Source organism: Mus caroli, chromosome 7 (genome assembly GCF_900094665.2).
Source record: "Mus caroli chromosome 7, CAROLI_EIJ_v1.1, whole genome shotgun sequence".
Taxonomy (NCBI): Eukaryota; Metazoa; Chordata; class Mammalia; order Rodentia; family Muridae; genus Mus; species Mus caroli.
Genome location: NC_034576.1, coordinates 45709175 through 45715280, shown reverse-complemented (window position 1 = coordinate 45715280; position 6106 = coordinate 45709175). Strand labels below are relative to the sequence as shown.

At 49.3% G+C, this 6106-nt stretch overlaps 1 protein-coding gene and 1 pseudogene across 1 annotated transcript in view; one reads left to right on the top strand and one right to left on the bottom strand.

Moving 5' to 3' along the window:
• The window catches only part of Klk15 (kallikrein related peptidase 15), a 642438-nt gene that overhangs the window by 121813 nt on the left and 514519 nt on the right, over positions 1 to 6106 (bottom strand). The window lies entirely within an intron of this gene.
• Positions 2701 to 6106, top strand: part of LOC110297315 — an 11916-nt pseudogene continuing 8510 nt past the window's right edge.

Here is a 6106-nt window from a genome sequence, read left to right as displayed (position 1 = left end):
CACATGAGTCTCCTATGGCAAGAAAAATGTTCTGATCACAGAGTTAAAGGTAAGAGACATCAGAATGTTTGACTCCAGCTATGCCTGACCCTACACAAGAAGCAGAAGAAATGATAAACAGTCAGACACTGTGAATTCAGGCTGCATACCTGGGTTTCGTGAGTTGGGCTGGGGTGTTAGGTTAATAAAGCCTTAACTCACTGGAGAAGAGTCTGTCCACAGAAGGTCAAGGGGCTGCCCCAAAGGCTAGGCTGCAGTGCCACAACCAGGGGACACTGGCTGAGATTTCTTTGGTAGGGGGAGACCAAAGGATGAAGAGTGACTTAGAACCATGTCCTGTGGGGCAGAGAATCACCCATCTTGGGAAAAGGGCCACACTGTTCATGCTGCTTGTATCCAAAAACCAGTGTTTGCTCAGAGGGACAGAGGAGCAGCTGAGAAGATTGGGGGATTCCAGAGTATGATCCTGGCCAATATTCAGTCAGAAAGGAGTAGGCCCTATTGAGTAGTTCTGGGCTTGCCACCTGTGTCCCAAGGGTACTACCTGCTCTCAGGGAAAATATGGGACCATAATGGAGGTCTGATGGAAACTGAGCCACAGGATGGAGGCATCTGGCCATGGGGACTCATAAGTGTCCTGAGAAGTTGATGTGTCCCTCTGTTGGAGAACCCTGTGGTAGTTCACAAAACTGTTTACATCAGAAAACTTCTGGGCGGGCTCCAATTTCCTGTCAAAAATGGACTACTATACAACTGCAATGAGTGGTGTCAGGAGTCCCAATGGAAGTAGCTAAGACCCCACTCCATGAAAGGTGTACTGCAGCTGCTAATCCCCACTTGGTTGAGGAAAGGCAAAGTCCCCATAGGTACTGGACACATAGCCCCACCCCAAGCCCCAGTTTGATCTTGGAGGTTGACCCCCTTTCCTCGGCTCCATCCCTGCCCTGCCCTGCCCAGGCACCACCTTTCCATCGGAGGCCCCGCCCTTCAATCAGAGGTTATGTCCTCACCATCCCACAGCATCAAGACCATGGCACACCAGCACAGGGAGAAGGCCAGCTGGTAGGATACCTGTGGCCTTGGGCACGGCCTATTGCAGTTAACCACAAAGAGAGTCAGGCTGAGGAGAATCAGGAGCCCTGCACTGGGGTGGGGCCAGAGAAGGACAGAAGAATAGACAAGGAACACCACAACCCCCAAAACGAGAGAGACAGAAACAAACTCCCTGACCTGCCACAAGTAGATACACAAACACTCTCTCTCTCTCACACACACACACACACACACAAACACAGGACAAATGGATACATATTCAGAGGGGAATAGAAACTGGGAGACAAGGCCATCAGTCACAACAGTGGGCATAAGCTTTTAATTCCAGCTACTTATGATGCTGAGGGAAGTCAAAGCCAGCATGGACTACAGAGTGATATCACAGCCAGCCCAAAATACAAAGAAAGCCCAAGAGAGACATAGAGACACCCCTCTACCTCAGAGCTGCAGAACTGGAAATCTAGGCACACCTCTGGATAAGAGAAAGCTCTGGGGATGGTGGAGGATCCCCAGTCACCCCTGTCCTTGCCAACACTTACCTATGCCAATGCTGAGGAAACTGAAGATGAAGTCTATTTTGTTCAGGTGGTGGCAGACAGGTCGAAAGGAGAGGAACATGGTGGGCAGGAGGATGAGGCATAGTGCCAGGACCAGAAATATGAAGCCCTTGCTCAGGTGAATGTAAACTGGGAAGGAGAGTCAGAGAGATAACTGCAGTTACCTCCATCTCTCTCTCTACCTCACTCTCTTGCTCTCTAGCTCTCTCTCTTATTTCTCTCACACCCTGAGAAGCCCAAAATAAGTACTGTAGCAGCTGGGGAGGAGTGCCTTTTCAAGGCTGTGTCTGAGCAGTATAGAGGCACGTAGATCTTAACTCAAAATACAAGGTAAAGGCAGTCCAGAGGTTCTGGTGTTGGGTCTTAGTTGACAGAATTCTTGCCTAGCTGTGAGCATCCTGCATTTCACCCTGAGCACTGTGCTGGGCTGAGTCTGGAAGCCTGTGCCTGTGATCCTTGCACTTGGGAGGAGGATCAGAAAATCATGGTTGTCCACAGCTACACATTGAGCTGGAGACCAGCCTGGGTCACATGAGATCCTGTCTCAAACAAGGCAGAGGAAGGGAATGTACCTCACTACCTGTCTAGAATCCATGGGACAATAAAGGGCAGGGCATGGTACAGAGGTAGAACACCTGCCTAGAGTCCTCCAATGACATTCTTCTGGGGATGTGGCTCAGTGGTAGAGACCCTGTGGTCTGTATGTGTAAGGCTCTGGGATCTGCCTTCAGCAACCCCAACACCCGCCCCTCCCCCACCCCCCAAAAGAGAAGAAAAACATCACCTACACAACATTAACAAAATCACTACCTGGAAATTCTAAAATAACTCTATTGCCACTCATAAAGTTACCCACCATCAGTGATGCCCTTACTGTGAGCCCTAACCTACACCCCCAGAGAGACTCCTGGGACAATGCCAGTGGCCCTCCCCCACAGTCACCTCTACAACCCAATAGAAGAACCCCCCAGTCTATGTATACACTGACCAGCAAACAGGCCCATGTTGGGACAGGTATATGCAATACAGTCAATCCAGAGGCCAATGAAGCCAATGTACCGATTTTCAATGGGCCATCTGCACATCCACCATGCTGAACACCAACAAAGTTGCCAGGAAGATGGAGATGAGGGACCAGCCATGTAGGACCAACTATCCTTCCTCCTCCCAGGCATAGAACAGGTCAGCTGAGAAAGGAGAAGGTTCTGGGGACCTGGATTTTTTCTCTGCTCTCTTGATGCATACAAACCTTCATCCTTTTCCTCATTTCCTTTTCCCCTTCTCATCTACAACCTGTTCCCTGTGGAAGCTGTTTGAACCTCATCTCCAGCACCACTTTAACTCTTCCCATTCTCATACACTGTCCTCTTTTGATGCAGTACACCTATCTTAAACTCCAGCATGATTAGGTATGCTTGACGACATACATAAATGGTCAACTGCATGAATGAACTCACAAGTGCATGCTTCCTCTCTTGTCCTTTAGAGCAAAGAACAGTGGGGTTTTCAGAAGAACAGGGATACAGAGGCCGAGGGGTCACAGGAGAAGGTAGTGACCAATTGATTGCCAGCTCCTCACTTACCCTGGATTAGGGCTAACCTGGCCATCATGGAGCTTACAGGGCACACATGAATACACACAGGTTAAATATGCTAACTGCCATGAGAGCTGAAATAGTCTAGATACTCAACAAGAGGGGATGGGTCCTGTCATGGGGCTGCCTCCAAGAGAACCCTGAGACTCTCCAAAATCCAGATCATTTGCCTACCTCCAGAGGAAGCAGAGCCTGTCTGTCACAGACACCCAGAATTTCCTTCTCTCTCTGCTTGTCCCATCTCAAACTCCATTCTTAGGGAGCCCCACCCCTCTTAGATGTCATCGCCACCACAGACCCTAAAATGAGCCCATGCCCTAGCCTTGACCCTGCTCCTTTTACCTGGAAATTCNTCAATCTCTTCATCCCAGCTGCCACTTCATGCTCAATCCAAGAAACCCCAAATCAGAAATTCTTCAATCTCTTCATCCCAGCTGCCACTTCATGCCCAATCCAAGAAACCCCAAATCAACCCCAAGCTCCCTTTCCTGGGTTCATTTATTCATTCAAATCTAGTTTGCTGACACCTCACATTCCAGAATTCCCAAAACTCAGCCAAGACTGTGACGTCTTCTTAAACCTTGGAGACTCTAAATTCCATATCAGAGGATATCATTCTCATTGAACTAAGAATAAACTGGAATTCTCTCTCTCTCTCTCTCTCTCTCTCTCTCTCTCATTCTCTCTCTCGCTTCCCCACCACTCTTTAACCCAAAACTATAAAGTGACCTGACACTATACCTGATTCCTGATTCAAGAGTTATTTCTGTCCCTACAGCATAGATCTCCTATCCAGGACCAGCCATATAATGGTCCCTACTCCAGGTCTCCTGGACATGTCCTGTGATTGCAGCCCAGCTTAACTGTGTCCCCCAATGGTACACCTCCCTACATGTGCCAACTCTCCCCTTCCCAATTGCCCCTGTTGCAGATGCTGCATCTCCCATCCAGTCTTGTGTGGTGGGCAGATTTAACTGTGAGAAGAATTCCCAACCCTGGCGGGTGGCTGTGTATCACAACAACAAACACAGAAGCGGGGGTGTCCTGTTGCACACCAACTGGTTTCTCACAGCTGCCCACTCCTATGAAGAGTGAGTAAGGGTGGAGACAGGAAAGCAGGGTGGCAGCTTGAGATCATGACTCCAGGCCAGACTGGGGTACTGAAGGGCAGTGGGGTGGGACTGGCTGAAAGTCTATCCATGACCTCCTGGGTCTCTCTTTCCTCCTGCATCTTGGTTTGTGTTCAGAGTCCTGTTTCTTTCTTTTCTGCCTTATTGTCTGTCTGTCTCCTGTTGTATTCACATCTTACTGTTTTCATGGCCATCTGTTACTGTGTGTCTCTCCTTTGGGGCTCTGCCCACACCTGTCTGGGTCTGGGTCTCATGTGTTCTCTTTACCACTGCCAACAATAGTAGGGACCCAGCCTACAGTAGGGCCTGTCCCTGAGGGTAGGCTGTGAGAGAAGTCCTCACTCTCCTCAGAGCAGCTCTGCCTTTAGGACCTTCTGTCCACTCTAGGACACACAGAGAAGGGCTGGTCAGAACTGGAGCTGGGTGAGGTAACTGAGTACAGAGAGCTGGATGCTGGGGAGGGAGGGGAGAGCTCAGACCTTGGGCTGCAGGCCAGGCCTTACCTGCTGGGGAAGTTAACCTGAAAAGCTCTCAGGCCTGCCCATCCTCCCTGCCCCTTCTTCCCTTGTCTTCTGTTCCTTCTAAGTCCCTCCTGCCTCTCTGATTCAATATGTATGTATGTATGTATGTATGTATGTATGTATGTATGTATTTATGTATGTGTTTGTGTATGTATGTGCCTTTCTGTTTCTGTTTGTTTTTCTGTATTTGTTTCTAGGTTTTGTGTGTGTGTGTGTGTGTGTGTGTGTGTGTGTGTATGTATGTGTTTGTATATGTATGTGCCTTTCTGTCTCTCTATTTGTTTTTCTGTATCTGTTTCTTTAAGTGTGTGTGTGTGTGTGTGTGTGTGTGTGTGTGTGTATGTATGTGCCTTTCTCTCTCTCTGTTTTTTTGTATCTGTTTCTGTGGGGAGGGGTGTGGGGGGTGTATCTTTCTGTCTCTGTGTTTCTGTCCCTGACTCTCTCTTCCTTCCTCCCTCCCTCCTCCCCCACCCATTCCTATTTATTCTAACCAATCTCCCCATTGCCTCCTCTTACTTGCTCCATCTCCTTCCTTGTCTCCCAGCCAGTTTGAGGTTTGGCTGGGCAAAAATTAAGCTATTCCAAGATGAACTCTCTGCTCAGCACCGATTGGTCAGCAAAAGCTTCCCTCACCCTGGCTTCAACATGAGTCTCCTGATGCACTATACCATACATTCTGAGGACGACTACAGAATGACCTTATACTGCTCTACCTCAGCAAGCCTGCTGACATCACAGATGCTGTGAAGCCCATCGCCCTGCCCACTGAGGAGCCCAAGCTGGGGAGCACATGCCTAGCCTCAGGCTGGGGCAGCATTACACCTACCAAATGTGAGTCTGGTCCAATCAACACAGCTGGGTGTGGGGGAGGGGCAGAGAAAACAGTACTGGGCCCTGATCACCACCCACTTTCTCCCTGATCCGCAGTCCAAAAGCCAGATGATATTCAGTGTATGAATCTCAAGCTCCTGCCTAATGAGAACTGTGCCAAAGCCCACATAGAGAAAGTCAGAGATGTCATTCTGTGTGCAGGAGATATGGGTGGAGGCAAAGACACTTGCAAGGTGAGACAACCCTTTCTGCAGTGAGGGGAAGGGCTGAAAGAGGGAATTGAGGTTCTTGGTTCCCACTTCAACACCCAGACTAGGCAGGCTCTTTGCATCCTTCCATAGGGAAGGATGCGCCCTGGGAGGGGAGGATCCTGTAGCTGGTACTATTTCTCCTCTGTGACTTGGCTTAGGGGACTGTCC